Genomic DNA, 24,484 nt, shown 5'->3' with positions numbered 1-24,484 from the left:
CTCACGCGACCGCAATCCTCTGCTGATGACGTCAGATATTACATCACTGATAACATATGTGTCTTTATGAAAAATAAATATTTGTAATATCTGTATAGCTAAAGATTAATGGAAGAAGACATGGGTAAATAAGTGTCTAAATACAGTGATGTAATATCTGACGTCATCAGCAGAGGATTGCGGTCGCGTGAGTTATAGTTGCCTGCACTAACTATAACGGGGGAATTTCATTGGTTTTTTACGAGTGAAATGTCCAGCTAACTATAACATGTGTGAAACCTATGTTTTTTTAAGTGAATTTGCAAGGTTTTTTAAATGCTAATTCGTAACTATAACGTGTGTGAAACCTATGTTTTTTTCAGTGAATATATATATATATATATATATATATATATATATATATATATATATATATACAGAACAACCAGAGTAAAGCGCACTCTCAGGATGTCTGCAATAACAGGTATTATTTATTCAAATAAATAATTCCTTTAATTGCACACCTCCTGAGGGTGCTTTTACTCTCGTTCTCCTGCGTGGATTTTGAAATCCGGCACGTCCCATCGGCTCAGGCGCCACCTCTCATGGGCCCCTGGCTCACAGAAGGGACTGATCGATTTGTTGGAATAAATAAAATAAAAAATATATATATATGTAAATATATATGTTTATTATCTACTGGCGGTCGCCAGTAGATAGTTATAGTTAGGACCGTGTTTCCATAGGAAATCTCAAAATTCTATTTTGAATAACTTTGGCGTCTGGTGTAAATCTGTTCAGAATTTCCTGAGAAAATAGCATTTAAAAGCATATCAATATCTATACGCGCGCAGGGTGCGCGCACCGTGCGCGCACTGTGCGAGCACCATGCGAGCACCCTAACGTGTGCGAGTGTAATTCTGATTGGTGGTTACATGTTAGTCAACGTTCGAATCGGTCGAAATCAGGAAGTGTCGGCCGCCATTTTGTTTGTTTTCAGTGCGAGAGTGAAAAAGGAAGGTGGCGAACGTGAAAAGGGGGCAGGGTAGAGAGTTCCTGACCCCCTAGCCTTTGTCTGGGGGTCCCTGAAGGACCCCGAAGGCAGATTTATTTATTTATTGTTTTAAATCGCGGGGGTGCGCGCACCGTGCGCGCACAGTGAAAACCCAAAAAAATGTTTTAATACGTAGTTTATTGTAAAATAAATATATAAAAAAAATAATAATACATAAATAAATTAGCATTTCAAAAACTGTACAAATTCACTGAAAAAACCATAGGTTTCACACACGTTATAGTTAGGAATTAGCATTTAAAAAACCTTGCAAATTCACTTAAACAAACCATAGGTTTCACACATGTTATAGTTAGGTGGATATTTCACTCGTAAAAAACCAATGAAATTCCCCCGTTATAGTTAGTTCAGATAAGTATAACTCGCGCGACCGCCACTCTATCACAAGGATGATGTCATCAGTGATGTCATGAGTGATGCCACTGACCATGTCATGAGTGATGTAATATGTGACGTCATGAGCAGTGGAATGCGGGCGCGCGAGTTATAGTTATCTGAACTAACTATAACGGGGGAATTTCATTGGTTTTTTACGAGTGAAATATCCACCTAACTATAACATGTGTGAAACCTATGGTTTTTTAAGTGAATATAAATATGCATGGATATCTATATATGTATATATATATATATCTATATATATATATATATATACACACACATATACACATGTATGCATATATATGAATGAAGATATAGATAGAAAGATAGAGAGATATAGATATATAGATATGAGCAAAACTCCAAAAAGTAGCAAATCAAAAGAATCTTATTGTGAATCTGTCGAAAAAAACATTAAGCGAAGATCAAAGGACTCTCCTTCTGCCTGGACTCGGAAATGGACTTAGCAATTCTAAGAATTGACTTGTACAAATTCTCACACAAAATAAAATTGAAAAAACATTTCTTGACACATCCCACCTCGGAAATGAAAATGAAAGAAAGAGAATCTCCAATATAACAATAAAAAAAATACTGTGCATAAGAACCTTAACTACTTTGGACGAAGAATCAGGTGGGTTAGTTAAATCAACTCCAGTTAGAGAAACAACAGATTTACATTTTTGCTCAGATATGGGCATTGATACAGGAGAAGGAGGAGAAAGTGGACTTAAATCAAGCTCTACCCTTTGCCCACAACTACCACCAGGAAGTAAGATTGACTTATTTCAAGAGATGGTGGTTGGAGATTTGAACAACTTTCTTGAAGAAAAGCACCAAGAAGGAAAAGAAGCAACACCTTAGAGGATAGGATGGCAATCACAGAACTAAGGCAAAACACACAGATCATATTAAATAGGCATCTGATAAAGGTGGAACCATTGTAATACAGGATTGTGCTAAGTACTTAATGGAGGCTGAAAAACAACTAAGAAATAAGCAGCACTGTGAGAAATTACAAGAAAATCCATCATCGAAGCTCACTCTGGAGTATCACGGAAAGCTTCAGGAGTTGTATCAGCAAGATTTCATCCATGATGAAGAAAATAAGTACTTAAAAACACAACATCCAACAACACCAACGATTTACTTCCTCCCAAAAATACACAAAAGCTTGATAAACCCACCAAGGTGTTCCATAGTCAGCTCAATTGACTCACTTCTGGAGAATACCGTATGATACATCGACATATTCATAGCTCCCTATGTGACAGCCTTACCATCTTATTTATGGAACTCAATGGATTTTTTAAATAAAATCCAAAATATAGTATATCTGATGTTTACAATTGACTTAGTGTCATTATATACATCAATTAGATACCGCGATGGAATAAAAGCAGTCAAACACGTCCTGGGTGACAGTTCACTTAATCATCTGGCACATTCCAACATGTTGATTGAAATACTGGATTTCTGTCTAAAACATAATATCTTTATCTATAACGGAACCCACTACCTGCAGAAACAGGGCAAAGACATGGGCACGTCACTTGCCCTGACATACACCAATTTACTCATGGGATATTGGGAATCCGAAGTCGTTTGAACAGCAGGAAATCAAATAGCACTGGAAAAAGTAAAGCTATTGACCAGATTTATCGATGACAAAGAACTGGAATTATTTATTTCATCCCTCAACAAAAAGGATCTAAACCTAGCTTTGACTTATACCATCAGCTCCAAGCAAATGACGTTTCCAGACATTGACGACTATATGAAAGACACACTCATCTGTACACGCATTTGTACAAAAATTCACAGGAAAATAACATCATGCAATATTATTCTGCATGGAAATAGTGGCCATCCAAAAAATCTCAGATGGAGTATCCCCTATGGGGAAACGCTCAGTACAGGGAGAAACTGCTCGGAAGAAGAGGATTGTAAAATTGAAATGAAAAACAGATTTCTAGCCAGGGGATACCCACTTGAAGTAATACAAGATGCCATGGAAAGGGTTCAGAAAGATCAAGAAGTGAACACTTAGTTAAGGACAGGCGGAGAATTCTGCTTCCCTAACGGAGTGTGTGGAGATTTGCCCACTCTGCGCTACGCTGAGAACGTGGAGTTTAGGGCAAAACTCCGACTCAGCAGTGGAGCGGAGTTAGCTAGCTCCCCCTGCTAAATAGGATCCCCGCCTCCACCTCCTAATAAAAAATATTTAACGATTAATTTAAAAAGAAATAAATACACTTACCTGTACTGCGACATCACTGGGCTGCCCCTCCTCCTCCTCACCATCTCTCATCTGCATCTTGCAAGAACTGCACATGCGAGCGCATGCTTATTTCTGCAACGGAATGTGCATGTGCGCGCTTGCAAGATGCAGGAGAGAGACGGCTAGGAGGACAAGAGCAGCCCAGGGATGCTGCAGTACAGGTGCGGGGTGGAGGCGGGTGGTGGAGTGGAGCGGAGCGGAGTTCCAATGAATTTTGTCCCATGCTGTGGCACTATGTCAGCTCCGCCTGGGGTTACTCTTAGTACTTGGAGAAGGGAAATTAAATAACTCATTTTATTATGGATTATAATGTGCAACGTGAAAAAACTAAACAAATACCTCAAAGAATTCGGAGGATACTACAATCTGATGAGACTCTGAATAAGGTGCAGGCGGATTATCCAAACATCACTTATGAAAAGTACCCTTGCTAGGAGACCTTCTAGCAAAAATTCACTTGCCATCTGAAACTAGTAGGAAATAGTACTGGTTAAGCCTGCCAGGTTTTTCCTCTAAATCCAAAGCATGTGAACATAGAATCAATCATAAAGATTACAGAATGCATGATGATAAAATTGAAAAAATAAATGAATATTTCACTTGCAATACAGACTTTGAAGCGTATATCTTAGTTCGTCCCTGCAAGAAATAATATGTGAGAAGTACCATAAATAAAGTGCAATTGAGAATCCTGCAGCACCTTCGAGCAGTAAAAAATAGAGATTATTCATATCCAATTGCAAAGAATTTTTGGGAAGTACATCATGCCAACAAAAAAGAACAACAGTATTTTGGGATCAAGCATGTAAAAAAAATGAAAGAAAAAGAGATAGACAGTTACTGATGAGAGGAACGGAGTCGAGGCTTAGCATCATGATGGGGACAGAAACACCTATGGGACATATTTTGGATGCTGAATTACATGTACACCTCTAATACTGTTCCCAGTTGCAACTGTCGGACTGCTGAATTTTGCTGAGAAATTCTTTAACTAATTGAAGTAACTATCTGGAGGTGTTTAAGAAGAAAAAACAATTATTTATATATGCTTGATTCCGGAAAAGCCTGTTGATGAGTACTGGACAATGGGGTGCTTAAAAAACATAGAAAGAGAGCGAGGTTCTATAGAAGAAATGGATGATTTTAGAACTTTTAAAATTATGTAAAGTACTATTATGCAAGCGCACTACATAATATGATCTTTGAAGTTTTGAGAATGATTATGAGAAATATTCGTAAGCATATTTTGTATAGAAAATTGCCTTTGTAACATACATTTCAAAAAAGCAGATTTTAGCAAAAAATTGCTGCTCGTGCAGTTGCACTTTATATCACAATATGCTGCTTCATTGGCAACATTTTGCACAGAACAACTGGTACTGCACTATATGATTTCTGAAATCTTGAGAATGATTATGTGAAAATACTTTAAACATATTGTACAAAGTGCTTCTACATTGCACATTCGCTCCAAAAATGCATAAATTAGCACTAAACAGCTGCCTATGTGCTTGCACTTTATACTATATTATGCTGCTTGACTAGCAAAACTTAAAAAGAACAATTGATGAACAGAATGCAGAACAATGTCATACAGTCACCCCATTACTGATCTGGGCCTAAATCCATTGTTTTTCTGCCCCCAATGCCATTCCAGTTTGAACCCAGTCATATGCCAAATCAGTCTTGCCCCTTGCCCATATGTTAAAAGTGGCTTCACCAGCAAGTCTTGTGTTGTCACTGGCACAGAAGAAATAGAAAGCTCTTGGAATTATATATGTGGTCCCCCACCGTGTCATCTGCCAGGTCAATTGGAGCATTGATGGTGGTGGAACATAGTTAACTGTGTCGCTCGGCAGCCATTTTAACTTGCTGGGGTGAATCTGATGCAGTGTGTCCTACCTCCTGTAAAAAGATATTAGGCTGTCTTTGCGGAAGCCATATTAACTAGTTGGGCTGACTCACACATGGGAGCTGAATGACCGTTGTGGAACATGCTCAATCGGCTAAATAAATTGCGCTGTGCGCGTTTGGTGGCCATATTTTGGGAAATTCTGCAATGAATTATTGAACAGTTGGTTGGGCAGTGGTGTGTTTATCGAGCACACAGTTTGGAGATTATATTGTCAGTACTGTTCATCAGCACATCGGTGACAGGCACTCCTACCATAGTTGTCTATCTGGTGGTCAGTGTACCGGTGACAGTCACACCTATTACTGGGGTACTATTTATTTTGAGTGCCTGGCAACCTAGTGCAAGCAAGCTAAACTACTTGAACATTTTATTGCGTGTGTTTATGTAAAAGAAAGAAAAAGGTTATCATAGATATATTATCTGGTGCATTTTCATGAGGCTGCAGGCAGTAACCACGCACACCAGCATTTTGGTTCAGCTACAATAAAGAAAATACTGGTGATGCAGCTGAGTTTACCTGCTCTATACAGACACATACACACAACTCTCACTTTGGGCCCATATACATTCATACATTCAATAAGCTAGCAAATATCCGCTGGTCATCAATTTTGATTTACTTTAGAGACCTGTTACACCAGTATCATTACCATTCCCTGTCTCCTTATGTAAATGTAGTTGTTGATAGAGCTAGTTGTAGATTAGAATAGAAAGGAAATAATAACACATTTAACCTTTAATTTAAAGAACCACAGACTCTGTAGGAGTTTAAGGATTTATCTGAATTAATAATTTTGTGAGTCAAATCAAAAATACACGTAGATACACCAAGTTCTCCATCAGGAAAATAGTGCAGTTAGCTTATAATCGATTCACATTAATTACATTCTTGTAATGACAGTACCTGAGGAGAGAAAGAACAGAGAGCAAATGCAGAGCATAACCCCACAGAACTATATTTACCTAGAATCGTGTGAGGACCAAGACATTAGAGTATCAAAAATTCAGGACAGGTTCAGGACCATGAAGGTGACCTCTTCTAGTGTAACGCCAGCATTACACCCCTCTAAGGTGCTAGTCTCTCAGGCTCTGGCTCGTCCGGACCCCTTCCTAGATGTGCCTCCTCGGTTATTTCGTGATTCTTCCCTGGTGTTGGATTCTTCAGTCAGATTGCAGCAAATCGGGCAGCATCTCAGCATAGCATCAGCATCTCGGCAACAAGTGTGTCTAACTAACTAAAACTTACCTCTGTTTTACCAATTCAAGTGTATGATCCACCCCCAAATGTTTCAATTCTATGTACACCCCTCAGTTTGATTGGGCCAGGCAGTGGGATGAGGACATCACACCATAATAAGTGCAATAACTTTCTTTAGTTCTATTGTCTAATTCCCCGCCCCTTAATTTTAATACCCACAATCTTTATTCCCACAAGCATTTCATATGTGGATCAATAAATCTGTAGTACAATGTTTCAGCTTCTTCCTTTCGTAGGTTCAAGAGTTGAGCATCCCATGTCCTTGCTGGGCACATGTTTTGGCAGCCATTCTATGACCTCATTGGTCTCAGGACAAGGATGCAGCACGCATGCGTAGTTCTCGCAAAGGGATAGGGACATCGGTCACCCTCCAAGGCCCAAATACGAGCTATTAATAAAATCTGAGAAAAACATGTTAGAATACAAAATTCAATCAATTCACTGTATACCACTTACTTCTACTCTAACCCCATTTACTTAATATATCCTTTGCATTAATGGCTTAGAAAAACTTTCACGGGTTAGTTTCAGCACAGCATGTGCGTTAATGCGAAGGTTTCGAGCAGCCATGTTAAAAGCTATTGTGCAGCTGCAAAGATTTCCCACCAAGCGACAGGAACCATCTTACTACGTAGATGCAGTAGAAGCATGCGCAGAAGAGTTCCCACGTTTTTGGCGGCCATTTTAAGGACACTCGTGTTACTGGTTAGTAAAATACATTGAAAAGCTTCTCCTAGATACAATATGTAAATTGTGGTGCAACGTTAGTACTCACAAACATGTTGGTTATAGTATTACAGGTTATTCGAGAGGATTGCATACGAGCAAGTTTCTTTTCATACAAAACCTTGCTCCATCACTGGAAGCAATTCCATTTTTTCAAAATCTTGGAACTCCGCTTTTTAATTTGGTACAGTGGCATGAAGTGTTTGAATCATTGCTTGGAGGCATTGATGGTGATACGGTCACCTCAAAAAGAAAAAGGCACCTTTTGGTGTATCATTTGGAACCAGAAGGAAGGAGTATGCTCAAAACGTTGCCTGTGGAAGTTGTAGCAGTATGCACAGGTGATGGTGATGATGGTGATATGGTTGAGATACGTGATGAATATGCGTCTATAACTAAAACTGGAGACACACGTTTCAATCCCAAAAAGAAAACTGTGCGGCATAAATTTCTTTAAAGGGTTCAATTACCAGAAGAATCTATTCATGATTTTATGGCTACATAAAGTAACACGGAATTATCATGAATTTAAACATGAGATAATTTGAGATCAGCTGATAGAAAGGACAATTATTAATAATAGCAGATCCAGATATGGAATCAGCCTTAACTTTGGCTACGTGTATTGAACATTCAGAACAGAGTATGAGGGTAATTAATTTAAACACAGGGGTAGAAGAACTTAAATTCATTACTAAACAGTCAGATGAGTGTGGCGCAAAGATGGGGGTGATAAAGGGAAAAATGTATCTTCTTGTTGTTCTGGAGACCCTGTGTGAGGCATAGTAGGGTGTTTTCATTGTGGTAGCAAGTATAATTCGGGCAATCTTAAAACCCACTTTGGGCAACTCAGGAGTATACTCAGAACTAACATTGAGCATTCCCAACAATCACACAACATCCAGTATAATAAAATAAGTGAAGGAAAGATCCTTAAACCTAGGGGACCCCATCCTTTTAATAATGTCCTTCATGGACTATAAATAGGCTTTCCTGTTTTCAGTTTCTATGTTTTGGTAAATTTTCGTGGTGTTTTTTCAGTTTTTTCAGTACCTTAACAAAACAGTGGTTATCATTTGTTACACATTTTCGTGCCAATAAAAACAACAGAAAAGTGTTTTTCCGATGTTTATAGAATTTTAATTTAGTTTTAATTATTGCTTGCTTTCTACACTGACAGTGCATGTGTAGAGGTAGCGTGTGCACAGGGTATATGAGGAACAAATAAATGTTTACTGCACCAAAATGGACTACAAAGTCAATAGCATTCTTCATTAACTCTGAAAATTGTAAAGATGCTTTTAGCATACCATCTAGCAAGTGACAAGGATCTCTTACAGGGAAGCCCTCCAGCTCAGGTATCGATTTTGACAGGTCATCATACAACTTTTGCATAAACGTAGCTGCTTTACTGCAAATACAAACAATATCACTCCAATCTTTATTGAACTTAGTAAGAACTTTTTTCAGCAGCATTACAAGTGACACTGTGTTCCATGTTTACCAAACGCCTGGTGTCATGTTTTCACAACTATCTCAGATGCTTGGTGACAACATTCTTTTCACATATACCTGTCACTATGTCTTGCATTGAATGTTTAAAGACTGAGGTGTTTGGCATTTTACTTATAATCAATACTGACTCACTAGAAAAGGGGACTGATATATCAAAGGATTTCACCCATTCTCTGTCTGTGGGTAAATGTGATTCGACATATTATGAAAGATTCTCATGAAATCAGCCATTTTACCTATCAGTGAAATTAAATGTAGCCAAAATTTCAAATATGATTTTGATATTTCCTGATTCTCTACAGTTTATAAAATAACTAAATAAGACCTAAAACATGCTTCTAAACACTGCATCTTCAGACCAAAGATCACAAAACTGAAAAAAGCAGAAAGAAGAAGAGACAATGTTTTAGTGATATACCTAAACAACAAACCTCAAGCAGAATAATGTTAGGCCAGTCTTTCTTACCGCTACCTTGTATAACAAAGATACATTGTATTGACCCCTTCAGGAGGAAATAACAATGACTTTCACTCATCTTTTCCTTTCATTTAATGGCACTTAGTTTTGTGGTTGCAAAGGTGTTTTTTCAGCGTTTATATGTTTACACCGGTGATGGCTATTTTCCGTTCGGTGGGGTTTTATCAGTTATTATAGGTTTAAACCTAAAACCAGATAGCCTAACTATCAACTATTGCGACAATGGCAAGGCCCCTATTTGGTTAAGGAAAAAGCAACCCTTGTCACCTCCCAAATTGTAATGGATTCCAATAAGAAAACAACTCAAATATATCATATAAATCTTCAGAAAAAATGGGAAGGACTTGTACCTGTCATGTTAGGGAGAGCATAGACCCTGATCTGCCTACTACTTTAAAGCAAGGGCTAACCAACCATCTCCAACCCCTCTAGAATGAGTTGTCCCTTCTCCCATGCAAGTCAGCCTTATTTTGGCACCCCTTAAATACTCCTCCAGGGAAGAAGGTCCAGTTGATGCTGTTTCATTTTTCAGACACAAGAAAAGAAATCATTGAAAAAGAATTTAAACAAATGCTCCAAATAGGGGTCATTGAACCTTCCATCAGTGAATGGAATTCTCCATATGCTAGTGGGTTCAGAAAGAAAACCCTGCAAAAGCCACTTGGCTGTTAGGAGAGTGAATTACTTGGAGTTCCTTCGGGGGGGTAAGAATATATTCGACCCTAAGCTGAGAAAATAACAGCCACTTCAAAAGACCCCTTACCAAGAACCAAACAGTGTCTGCATGCGTTTTAGGGACTCCTGGGTTACTACTGACGTTTCATTCCTTGTTTCTTCAAAGTAGCTGCCCCTTTAACATATTTATGTAAAAATCCACAAAAAAAGAGCTGGAGTGAAATCAGTCCTCTCCTGAAGTCCTGAAAGCATTTTATGCTCTGAAACAGTCCTCACCCCTGAACCAGTTGTAACAAGTCCTGATTATACTAGGACTTTCATTCTCCAAACTGACGCATCAGAAGTGGGTCTAGGGCCTGTGTTGTCTCAGACCGATGAAAGGGCAGAGGTCAGAAGAACGACCTAATGTGTATATCGGTAGGAAGATGTTTCCCAGAGAGAAAAACTATGCTGTAGTGGAAAAAGCAGCATTGGCAATCAAATGGGCCATAGAACACCTACAATATTACCTAGAGGAATGTGAACTCACCATCTTTACTGATAATGCCTCCCTTGAGTGGATGGCCCACAATAAAGGAAATAATGAACATGATCTTTGTTGGTTCCTGGCATTGCAACCTTTCCATTTCCAAACTTTACACTGAGAAGGAACTGAGTGCACCAACATGGATTTTTTTACTTACTAGGAAAAAAGTAAGGGAATAGGGATGTGAGGAGGTAACCCTGGAGCCCCCTCCGCTTATCGAGAGAAAGTTCACGGGTCCATATAGACAACGCCACCAAACCTGGAACACCTGTGAAAAGAGAAAGAAATGGGTTAAAGAGGGTAAACCCCAGCAACCAACAACACTAACAAGTTACTACTGTGTTTCTGCACAGGAAGGTGAGATTCCTGCATGCAAGGACCAGTCCAGTGGTGGAGAGGCAGAAAAAAAGGACGCTTCAGAACATTGAGGGAGCAACGTGAGGGAGACCGGAAAGCAGAAAGAACAGAGAACCCACAGTCGACCAGCACGGAAGCCACTCAGCATAGCGGAAGCTGCTGAGGATGCCACGAGACTTGATGGGACACCTGAGACCTGCAGCGAGGAGTCATGGAAGCTGCCAGAGGATGCTGATGAGCTGCCACAACTTAGGAGATTTGCGGTGCAGCAGGTGAGTAATGAGGGGTAGGTTGTGGGATTGTTGGACTGGAGGGAAGTCATGGTGAAGGGCTTTTTTCTTTGTGCTGCACTTTAAATGTGTTGGTAAAGCTTAATGCAAAGGACCATGAATGGCTTCATTGTTTTTTTTGCACTTTAAGAAACCTCAGTTTTAAGGCACTAGAGAAGGCCCCATTTCAGAATAGTCAATTTTTTGATCCAGGTGACATTAACCTGGTGAGAATCCCCCTGATCACTATGGTCCTACTTGGGGAAGGTGGGGGTAAACCCAGATGCCTGAAAGTCCTGGGAAAAAGGACTGGAACACTAATTAAAAGTAACATTTCTTGGAAAAGAAGGGAACAAAGTCCCTGGTTGCGATGGAGGATTGCATTAAGGGTGAAGTCACAGCACAAATTAGGTGCATTCTTCTGTTACCAAAGAGGATTACTTTTCCCCCTGATTTGATCACTAAAATGGGTGCAGTTAAGGGTATAAGAAAGAGTTATTACCATCTATATACTTACGACTGCTTTCTTTCTCTAGACTCCTGGAAGAGGCATCCTGAGAGAGGACACCTACAGAAAAGAGAGACAACCAACACATGACTATACCATACAGATAGACAACAGTATTAATCCTCAGCTAATATTCTTCTCAACCTTAATTGTTTGTGTTGTATCACAAATAAATATCAACATTCAAAAGCCTACCCAGCCTTCATGTCTGTATATCCGTCCAGCCCTCCTACACAAGTGTTAATTATTAGCATCATTTTGTATCTGGGAAAGGCATAGAGCCCGAGATTAAAATATTGGAGGCTATTGAAAAAGCACCAAAATCTGTAAATAAGAATCAATTGAGTTCATTCTTGGGTCTCATTTAGAACTATGGCAACTTTAGCCGTTATTTTGCAAGTAAGACTTTATGTTTATGTGAACTCATTTAAAAGAATGTTAAATATTCTTGGACTGGAGAATGTGATGATGTATTTGAATCGATCAAATTGGAAAAAGTGTCGTCCAAGCCCCTTAAACCTTTGAGCCCTAGAGATGTGAGTAACATTACTAACAATGCTATTAAGCTGGGGTTGTTTGAAGTGCTGATGCAGAAATGAGAAAACGGCTGTGAAGAAATTGTAGCCTTTGCATCCAAAGCATTGCGTGGTGCGGAGTCTACTTAATCTATGATTGAAAAGGAGGCCCTGGCTTTTTCTGGGGTACACAATATTTCAAGAACTTTGTTAGAGGAAGTCAATTTATTCTAATAACTAATCATAAACCTTTGGTTGACTTGTTTAACATCACGGGTGATGGCAAAACAACCAACTATATTGCCAAGTGGCAAAGTGGCAGTATAGGCTTACGGAATTCCTGTATACAGTAGAGTATTACCTAGTTCAAGGCATTGTGTGGCTATTTGCCTATATAGGCTACCTCTGTGTGAGGAGAATGTTCAAGGAGAACACCCTGATGATCTTGAAATGGAATGTGCCATGAGTTCGGTAGGTGGTATCTATCATCGAGGGGGAATTGTCAGAGGAGGATTGGAGGCAGACTTTACTGTTTAACAATAAGGTGCAGACTGTTATGAATAGTTTAGCTCAAGGATGGTCTGACACCAAACAGTTGCAGGATAGTCTGGTTTCTTACAGACACATGGCAGATGAATTGTCTGTCACAGATTGTATATTACTTAGAATTGGTCGGTTGGTGGTTCCAAGGGGTCCCACCAAAAAAGTTTTGGAATTAGTGCATGAAGGATATGTGGGAATATGTGCTATGGAATGGAGGTTTAGAGAGGATTTTTGGAGGCCTGGAGTTGACAGAAAAGTGGAACATTTTGGGAGAGACTGCACTGCATATGTTTTGAGCAACACATCTCAGATGACTGTATCTAGTACTCTATTTCTGATAACTGTAACAACCTATCATGGCATAAGTTGCCTTTGGACATTTCTGAGCCCTTTGGTGTCTTAGGTAGCTGACCCAAGTTTGGTATTGTTTTAATTGAATATTTCTTAAAAATGGCCTGAAATAAGGTTTGCAGACAATGTTAATCTGTAGATCATCAGAGTATTCCTTCAAGATGTATTTTTGAGAGAAGATTATCCTGAGGAGCTAGAAACAGAAAGTGGCACTCAGTTTGTGGCCAAGGACATGCAATAATTTTTTGTAATTGGTGGGGGTGAAGCATATGAGAACTTCCTTATATCTTCCCCGCAGTAATGGTTTCGTGGACAGATTGAACCATGTGATCCAGGACCAGCTGCAACTTGCATTGGTTACTTGATTGGTGTTTAAGATATGGTATTGACCATATGTAACACCCCATATATCAGCACGGGGATCTCACATTTTACTATGGTAAAGAGGAGGATTGCTGGCACCAAACTAAACAAAGAATAGATGAAGAGAAAATGCATTGATGTTGACAAGATGGGGAGTGTTGCTGGCTTCAGATGCATTGTTTAGGATAAGTGTCAATCAGAAGATAGGTGTAGATCTTTGCATGTCAATGTGGATGATTGGGTTGGAATTGAAAAACCAGGCTATGTCCAGAAAGCATTTTCACGTTTCTCTGCTCCAGTATGGGCCAAGGAGGTTCAAGACCATGTTGGGGTGTTAGAATATGGTAAGATGTAGAATACATCTGTAATATAAATTGTTCCTGATTCAATGACTAAGAAATGTGTGTTCAATATTTGGAACAAATAAAAGTGATTATAGCCAATTTATGAGTTGGCTTCCAGTTTGTCAATCTCAGAGGCCTATGAATGCTCATTTGAGGTACAAAGATTTTCTCATGTAATCTGGGGATTGTCATCCCTTCTAATGTGTTCTGAATGTTTGTGTTAATTTAGCCTAGATATTTTCATGCTAAGTATTATGTTTTTAATTGTACTTAAAGTTATTTTCTCCTGTTGCTGTGGGAATTGGGGTACATAATTGATCCTTTAGCTATGTTACAATATGGGTATGTTGTCATTTGAGGGTATTACGTTTGTTTTATTATTTTTTTATTCATTTTTGATTGTGAAGGAAAGGGGTGTGTGGGGTCTGGCTGTGGAATATTGAATATGGAATGTGGAATGTGAAGGGGTGAAATGCTCCTGGGGTTCTTGGTGGCAGTTGCTGCCTGGGCCAGAATACCTCCTGTTGTAAATGAGTAAAGCTCCATTACTCACCATAGCTTAGGAGCATATTCGTGTTCTGTTCAGTGCCATTTGATGAATCTTCACAAAAATATCAAAAAACAAATTGTCATCCACCTCAGCTTCTTCCAGGAAAGTTTCAAGGTTATATTTCAAGCAGGGGCCAGAGAAGAACATGGAGTCCTAAAAGGAGTTTTCCCCATGCAAGTTTACAAAGACAATTAGAAATAGCTACAGCCAAAATGGCTGAACGGAATTTCACCAAATTTGGCTGAAAGATAGTTCTTGGTGCAGAAAGCATGATTTTGTGAAATGTTGTAAATCCTTTCAGTAGGGTTTTAGAAAGTAAGGCTAAAAATGTATGTTTATTTCATGCCATGAAGAATCTGTGGAGGACCCACAATAGATCTGTGGATCTACATGCTCAACCTTGAGTTGTAATTGGCTGGCTGCAATCAGAAGGAAAAGTTGTGGCCCCAATCTTAGGACTCTGGGACTCATTCCCTGAGTCCTAAAAAAAAATCCAGTATAAAATGTCATGAGGCAGGGTAGGCATACCCTGACCCCCGGGGCCTTGTAAGGTCAAATTAAAAAAAATATATAGACTTTTAGGGTTCAGTGTATCCATGGATCCACCAAGATGCTCAGTGTGACAGCCCACCCAACAAAATGCCCGGGGGGGAGGTGGGGTTGGACGCCTGTGGGGTGTTGGTGCAGGTGGGGGATTGGGCAGCCTGGGGCCGGGTTTGGGCACCCAGTTGGTTTTGGGTCAAGTAAATACAACTCAAGCCCTAAAGTAACTATAACTCATGCCCTTGCCATGCACTGCTTCTATCCTTGCATATTACATCACTGATGATCAATGTTCACTCTAATTTCTCTCCTCTGTGTGCAGCAGTGTAAGATCTCTATTCGCTGCAGACAAGTCTCTGATCATGCATGTGAGGTCTGCGTTCATTTAAATATATCTTTAGCAAACTCCACTCCAAACCTTTGTTTACAAAAACAGAGAAACAGGTATAGTTCAGGCAGATAGCTATATTTAATGAGGACGTGAGACACTTTTCGAATGTAGGTACACTCCATCATGACATTAATTGTTTACTCTAGAGTCACCTAAGCCCCAGATGTAAAAAAGGACAGAAGATTGAACCTTTGAATCTAAAGTGGTACCCTGGTGACAATGTCATGGAAGGTTAAGAGCGTTGCTATCTGCTGATCCACCAGGAAGCCAGGACCACAGGTGAAAGTATTTTTAACATCACACTGATGAGTCTCAATTAGGGCAAAATGTGTCTATGATTGCTGAGCAATTTGAACACTGCTTGACTTGGGCTGTCAAACGTCAAGTTGAACCAGGTACTGGCCTTAGACTGTGGCATTATTGAGAGTTTTTGGTTGGAGTTATTGAAGCTAAAAATTATGTGTCCCTAATATACAATCTGTGTAAGGCACAGCCTCTACTTGTGATTGATTGTGGGATGGAATCCTTCAAGAAGACAGAAAGGGATAAAAATGGGCTATGCTGTGCAGAGATAGCTATTTTTAGCGTGTCATTTTATACCCGACATTACAATGGATGAATGTATTGTGTTCTGGTACTCACCATCTTATTGGGGTTGATTGGTAAATACAAATAGAAAGAAATTAGGATGCTAGCACCCAACTACAAATATGCACTGTTTATTATGTGACTTTTAACTCAGTCTGCCATAAACATGAGTTATTCTTGTACTTGTTAAATACACACACATGCATTGCCCACTAATGGAAAGTAGACGCTGTAAGAAAATTGCAATATTACTGACAGACTTAGTCATTCTATGTCAATTGAGGCACAGTAAGCCAGAATTTGTCATGCTCTGATATTTTTTGATATGCTCAGATTTTTGCCCCTGAGCAAGCTCAGGTGTTAGGTGGGCCTTTACAATGGCCCACAATTCAGAGCTCAACAGTTGAAGCTGAAGGAAGAATGAGAGTCACACTATGAATGTCAGTGGGTCCAAAAGTTGTTCAGAATACTGTGCATACAATTGTTGGCCACGTTGGAAAACTCACAGCTCAATGGTACCATTGTAACTGTGATTTTATGGCAAGACCGGAGGCTCCTATTATGCTTTCTTTTCTTGCTTTATTCCAATAGCAGCAAGATAAAACTAACATACCCAGAAGGCTTGGTGAAAGAACTACCAGCCAATGGTAAACAAAGAAACAAACCATTATCCAATCATAGCTTAGTTCGTAATATAAGGTCTATCCTGACTGCGAACAGCCCTCTTTTCTTGCTGCTCGCAGTCAAGATAAGTACCTTTTTAATTCATATTACTGAAGGTTATGTTTCATGCTATTGTTGTTATGTATTTTATTTGAATATTTCCTTCGCTCGCAGCGAAGCTTCGTTGCTGCTTTGCCTTCGCACTCCCACGCGCGTATGTCAATTATTTTCCTTCCTCTTCCCCCTCGTTTCTACAATGCTTAACCTGCCCCGCGCGCGCCCCTCTTACCGGCCTTCGTATTCCCTCAGCCGGTGGCGCAGTGCTTCGCTGAACTTTGACGACCCGACTGCACCTCAGTTACGTTTGCCTCCCACGCTTCGTTTCTTGTTCAAAACGCCCATTGTTCACACGCCCCTTGTGGGAGGGGTTTTTTCCTCTTGTCACACGCCCATTTCATTTCCTCAAGTTTTAACCCTTTCTCTTCGGGTTTGTTGCCAGTTTTCCCTACTTTCTTCATTATGCAAGTTTCTGAGGAATATAATGACAATGAGGGGGAAGAATTTAAAGAGGATTTAAATGCTTTTATTAATACCACTGTGGAACATGCTGTTGAAACCTCAATGAAACGTTTTTCCAAAACTATGGAGAATTCTATTTTAAGTTTAATGACCAAAGCAATGGCCCAATCTGCGGGGGATAGCAGAAAACATAAAGTGGTACTCTCTAAGGTTCCTTATTTGGCGTCACAGGTGGTTGGTGAGTCTTCCTCACATATGACAGAGGACGTGGTTCCTCCCAGGCCTCCTTCCAAGGAGGGGTTAACAGGTTCAAGTGGCAAACGTAAAGCCAAATTAAATAATTCAGAAGTACCACAGAAATTGGTCATTTCTACAATTTATGATACAGATGACGATATGGGTGACGCCACTGATCTTACTGATCTTTTTGACATTGTGGACCCTTCGTCTCCTCCCCCTAAGAAATTGAAGCTAGATGCTTTCGCATCTGAACCGGTGCTTGATCCCGAAGGTACCCCTCTCTTCGACCCTGCTTCCATTAGACATCCTAATTCAACCGAATGGTTTCCCATTGAACACGTGGGAGAGTATATCACCGCAAGACTTCGTCTTCCACTAGATAAGACTGTCAGGGCTAAACTAAAGTCTGAGTGCCCAAAGCCCTCTCTCCCTACCCATATCACCTCTACTCCCGCTATAGATCAGCCTCTCATCACATTTTTCTCTAAATTTGGCAAAGATCTGCGTAAAGGGGTGGATATGGCATGGTCTTCCTGTCAAGACAAATTGCTTGATCTAGTGGGTCCCCTTGCACGCATTTTTGATATGGCAGAGACAGCTCGCCTTGACGGCTCTGATCTCAATCCAGAAGATGTATCTTTGTGGGTCCAGCGAGCCTTTTGCCTACTGGGCAACACCAACGCAGCCATGACTCATGAGCGCCGCAAGGGCCTCTTAATTAAATTGGATCCCAAATTGGCCAATCTTGCCCCTCTTGATCCTGGTGTCAAGGCTGACGGTCTTCTGTTCAGAGATTCGTTGGTGAGAGACTTGAGTACGTTCGTCACCACCTTGGCCTCCCTGGATAAAGCGCAGCAATCCATCAAGAAAGTCTTCCCATCTTGGGTTTTTGGCAGGGCCGGAAGAGGCAGGAGCCGCTCTACCGGCCGTGGTTTCCACTCCCAAGGCTCCCGTGGCTCCTTCAACTCGAACCAACAGGACTACAAGCCCCAGTTTTACCCCCAAAGAGGTCGGGGATACAGAGGCAGGGGCCAACGTGGCTTCCGCCACAACTCATCTCAACAAGGTAGGTGCAGCAACCCCCGTTGGGGGACGTTTATCTCTTTTCCTTCACAGATGGCAGTCCCTGACTGCAGATCCTTGGGTTCTCAACACCGTCCAAGGTTATCGTATAGAGTTTTACGCTCCACCTTTTCAAGAAATTCTTCCTCCTCCTTTGGTGTTCTCCACAGAAATGTCCCTTCTGGTGACCTCCGAAATACAAGTCCTTCTATCCAAAAAAGCTATTCTAGTTTCTCCCTTCGATCCCTCAGGTTTTCTCAGTACTCTGTTTCTCGTTCAAAAGAAGAACAAAAAGATGAGACCTGTGATCAATCTCAGATTTTTCAATTAGTTTGTGGTTTATCGCCACTTCAAAATGGAAACAATTCTACATTTACGGGACACTTTGCGCCAGCACGATTGGATGATTCGTATCGATCTCCGAGACGCTTATCTTGCTATTCCCATTCACGATTCGCACACGAAATTCCTCCAATTTCAATGGCAAAACGTCAACTATCGTTTTCGCTCTCTGCCTTTCGGTCTTTCTTCAGCACCTTGGTGCTTCACAAAGGTGATGAGACCTGTTGTAGCTTATCTAAGATCTCTGGGGATCCGGCTCATCATTTATCTCGACGATATCCTCATCATGAATCTGGACAAACAGGCCTTATTGAACGATCTCAACACTACTCGCTCTCTGTTACTCGAACTAGGCTTCCTCCTCAATTTGGAGAAGTCCTCTCTAATTCCGGCTCAGAGTATGGAGTTTCTGGGGTTTCGCATAGACTCCCCATCGGCTTCCCTTTTTCTTCCTCAGTCCAAGATCTCCACTATTCATATGGAGATTTCCCAGGTGCTCCGCCGTCCCTTGATATCTCTCAGATCCCTAGCAAGGATTGTCTGCCTTCTCTCGGCCTCTATTCAGGCAATCTTCCCGGGTCCCCTCCATTATCGGGCTCTTCAACGCCTAAAGATCAGACATATTCGGCAAGGCCTCGCGTATTCCGATCTAGTAAAATTAGATCTCGAGTCCCGCCAAGAACTTCAATGGTGGATGAACCATTTAGAAGCTTGGAACGGCCGAACCATTTTCGCTTCCGCCCCAGATCTTGTATTAGAATCCGATGCAAGCCTGTCGGGTTGGGGCACCCGTTGTGGACCAATATCGACTGGAGGTACATGGTCAAAAGAGGAGTCCAAATTGCACATCAATTGTTTAGAGATGCTGGCAGGCTCCTTTGCAATTCAGAGTCTGGCAAAGGACAAAGTAAGTTGTACCATCCTCCCTCGCATGGACAATGTTTCTGCGGTTCGCTATATAAACCATCTTGGTGGCACCAAGTCAAAGGTCCTGGTAGACCTGGCAAAGAGCCTTTGGGAATTCTGCCTCGCCAAAAAACTCTCGCTCTCTGCGGAATACCTCCCAGGGGATCTCAACACGGTTGCCGATTGGCATTCTCGCTATCTCCGGGATTCCAGCGATTGGAAGCTTCTTCCCTCCGTGTTTCTCTACCTCTCTCGGTTGTGGGGTCCTTTCTCAATAGACCTCTTTGCTTCCCGACTGAATTCTCAGTTACCCCGCTTCTTCAGCTGGCGTCCGGACCCTTTGGCTCTGGCGACCGATGCCTTCCTTCAAGATTGGTCCCTTCACCTCAACTATGCGTTTCCTCCTTTCCTGTTAATCAACAGAGTCCTGTCGCAGATACGTCGCCAAATGACGTCTCTGGTAGTGGTAACTCCCTTCTGGCAGTCCCAGATTTGGTTTCCGTCTCTCCTGGAGTTGGCGGTGGACTTTCCCGTCCTTCTTCCCCCACTCCCCAATCTACTCTCGGATCCCCTGGGCAATCCTCACCCTCTAATTATCGACCAATCACTGGTGCTGTCCGCATGGAAAATTTCCAGCCTTCCTCTTCTGATCTCGTCATTTCGCAGGAAGCTTCAGTCTTCATTAGTCGTGCATGGGCCCCAGGCACCTCCAAGGCTTACAAATCCGCCTGGTCTCTTTGGTCAAGCTGGTGTCTGCAAAAATCTGTCGATCCCTTTTCAGCCTCTTTAAATTTTATTGTTAACTTCCTAGCTTCTGAAGCCAGCTCTGGCAAATCCTATCGTACTATTAACCTGTACAGATCCGCCATTTCTCTCAATCATGCCCATATCGATGGAAAACCTGCTGGAGCTCATCCCTTGATCTGCAGATTGCTGAGAGGAGTTCGTTTTTCAAAACCTCCGTTGGCTAAGTATTCTACTTTATGGGATGTTAATCTGGTTTTACAATTGTTTTCTAATTGGCCTGATAACTCTGCTCTTTCTTTGAAAATGATTTCAGCCAAACTCACTATGTTGTTATGTTTAATTTGCATTAAAAGAGTATCTGATGTGAAGGCCATGGATGTCTCTTCTCGCCAGTTCACTCCTACTGGTGTGCTCTTTCATATTCACAAACGCACCAAGACTAATTTACATACTGTGTTCTAGCCCTATTTTCCCTCCAATCCCAAGTTGTGTGTAGGTCAATGCCTAAAAGTTTATGAGAGTAAAACCTCTGATCTCAGGACTTCCTCCAGCTCCCAACTCCTTATTTCCTTCCGTAAACCCTTTCACCCTGTTTCTTCTGCCACTCTGGCCTGCTGGGTTTGTTGGGTCATGTCCCTGGCCGATATTGACGTCTCCGTTTTCGGAGCTCATTCCACTAGGGGAGCCATGGCTTCTAAAGCCTTTTGGGCTGGCTCCCGTCTGGAGGACATCCTGAAATCAGCAGATTGGTCTAATGATACAGTGTTTCGTACATTTTATTGTAAACCTGTAGTTACTGCATCTTCTCTAGTGGTAGATATGCTTTAAACAAGCATAATAGGAGCCTCCGGTCTTGCCATAAAATGTAGATTTTCCTAATATATTATGACGGAAAGTCTTAATTTTATTAAAGACACGGCGGCGAGTATTATCCTGCCACAACACTTCTAACAATTGTTCTCCCTGCCCACAGGCACTCCAGCGCTTCCACCAGCATCATCCTGAGGTTATCCCGGATTCTGCCAAGATCGCTTCTTCTGTTCCATCGCCTACCATGCTTGGATCTGATCTCCTCTCCGAGTCTCCTCTGGTGTTCTTTGGAAAGGAAGTCTTTACTTGGACTCTATCTTTATGCATTTTGTTATCCGTTACTCCTTTGTTTTTGCATTCTCTGTAATTGCTCGCACAAGAAAGAGGGCTGTTTGCAGTCAGGATAGACCTTATATTACGAACTAAGCTATGATTGGATAATGGTTTGTTTCTTTGTTTACCATTGGCTGGTAGTTCTTTCACCAAGCCTTCTGGGTATGTTAGTTTTATCTTGCTGCTATTGGAATAAAGCAAGAAAAGAAAGCATAATACTCGCCTCCGTGTCTTTAATAAAATTAAGACTTTCCGTCATAATATATTAGGAAAATCTACATTATACGCAAAAGCGTGTGAAGGAGATACAAAACGCTTTAAACAGCATGAGGGTGGAAGTAAATTAAAATTTAGTTTTTACAGGTATAGGGGCATTGCACTACACTTCAACAAACCTTAATACCAGTTACACTCATGATTGCCATGCTCCTTTTAGAGACTCGTTATGTTTTTTCATCCCACTTTAAGCTACTGTGACAGGTATGATTTCTCCTTTTGATGGCAGCACACTTGAGACATTATAAAATTGACTGAGGAGGATACAGTCTGTGCCATGGAAGGCGAGGGAGCACAAATTAATAGTTCTCTACAGCCCACAGCAGAGTGGGGAGTGAGCAGAGGTGGGGAGCCAAAATATTTACAAGTAGATCTGAATCAAGGGTCGGCTCTGGCACTAACAGCCTGTGCAAGAGCCGAGCTCTGGAAATATTTTACATCTAAAATGCACAACAAATATCACGTTAGAATGTAAGTTGTCCTCAAGATTCAAGCAAATGTATATTTTTAACACATGGAAGTGTTTCACTGTAGCACATCAGTTCATTTGAAATGTATTTATTAAAAATGGTAGTTGGGAATTTTTCTAAACATTAACTCAGAAACATTAATACCACAGATGTGATGACAATGTGATAAGTGAATACAACCACATCAGTTGTCATGCATACAGAATACATGACCTTATCATAAATTGAGCAACTTTATAAGCTACTAAATCAAACACCGGAGAAGTGTTTTGTAAAGTGTACATTCTGAACTAAAGTATTCAAAGGTGCTCTCATATGTGATAAAGAACAAAAAGGAGTCTCATAATTGAAATAATGTATTTGCCTAGGTTCACACAATTTGGCCAAGCCGGGACGTTTTAGTTTCAGGCTGTACAACAGCCACTATATCAGTATCTGTTCCTGTCAACAAAGATGCTTTGGGTCCAGTTAAAATATGTGATTGGATTTTGATGACAGACAGAATCCACATTTTATTTTGCACAATTGTACATACCTCAAATTTTGGGCAGTTTTTTCCAGCACTTAACAACAGACACCATATATTAAGTTGTGACTGTGTCACTGGCAACAATACATCCGCTCCTGAATCGTCTCCCAGACGTTGCTGCTAAATCCTGGCAGGACATCCACCTGGCACTGAGAGATCACGCTGATATGTAACAGCTGTCTGCTCCGAGTTTTGTCATCCACAGTGACAAAACACATGCCTACAAGAGGAAGACTCTGCCTCTCACATGCATTCTGTCCTTCCTGGAAATGACAATTTGCTGCCACTGCAGCTGACCTTTAAGAAAGTTACCAATTTTTAAAGGCGCTCATGAATGTCTCTTTGTCTCGCATGGAGCATTGAAGTGTGTGCTTTGTTAGAGTGCGTGCACGCTGGGGGAACGCAGTGTGCACACCGCGCGCATTCTACAACAATGCTCATGACAATTTCAAATCCCTAATGATATCTGAAATTACATCATTGATAGCAACACTATGCATGGAGAGGGTGCAAATTATATTAACTTTAGGGCACAAGTTTTAGTTACTCGAGAATAACTATAGCAGGCGAATTTCTGTAATTTTTGTTACTTTAAAATGTTATGTTTTTCCTGACATTTTCCCCTAACTACAATGTCTGTTAAAGCTTTGGCTTTTTCAGTAAGGTTTTTTTGTAATGTAAGATAAGCTATCATTAAAATTCCAGTTTGGGCGCCATTAGGATGGTTGGCGGACTTTAGTCTGCCTGCTACCCTAGCGGTGTTGGGACCGGCCGCCAGTGGTGCGGCTGTCCCGCACCTCAAAATAGGATGCGACCGCCACCGTGGCGGTCGCAGTCAGTATCTTTGACATTGCGGTGGGTGCTGCTGAAAGCAGCACCCGCTGCAATGCCAAAGAGGCAAGTTGTGCATTGCCATGCACAACGTGGCAGGCACCATGCGGTGCCTGCCACCTTGAGCATGGCAATGTAGGGGTACCATAGGTACTCCCCAAGTGCAGCCCCCCGGGGGCCCACAGCAGGCCCCCAAAGCAATTCCCGCCAGGCTTTCCATGGCGGCATCGCTGCCATGTAAAGGCCTTGAAAACCCGGCATCATGATATGGATGGCGGTGTCTACCAGGCACCGCCACCACATCATGCCCCAGTTCCGCCAGGCCGGCAATCGTAACGATTGCCAACTGGCGGAAAAGCGTCAGACGGACTTTCCGTCTGCCGCGGCACCCCCCGCCATGGTAATGTGGCGGGGCGTAAATGCTGTTGTGATGGCGTGCGGTTCACCCCCGCCGGCCGGGCGATGGCGATCCGCCTGCCATCATAATGACCCCCTTTGCTTTGAAAAAATTCCATTACAATCTAAAAGACCTTGGGTAGATAGTATGTTTTCTTTTATTCACATGGCAGTGTTTTCTGTGTCATGGCTGGTTACATTCCTCAAAGAAAGTTTAAAAAGGAATAAT

This window comes from Triturus cristatus, chromosome 1_2, assembly GCF_964204655.1.
Source record: "Triturus cristatus chromosome 1_2, aTriCri1.1, whole genome shotgun sequence".
NCBI lineage: Eukaryota > Metazoa > Chordata > Amphibia > Caudata > Salamandridae > Triturus > Triturus cristatus.
The sequence above is the reverse complement of the archived record's forward strand: the minus strand, read 5'-3'. Positions refer to the sequence as shown.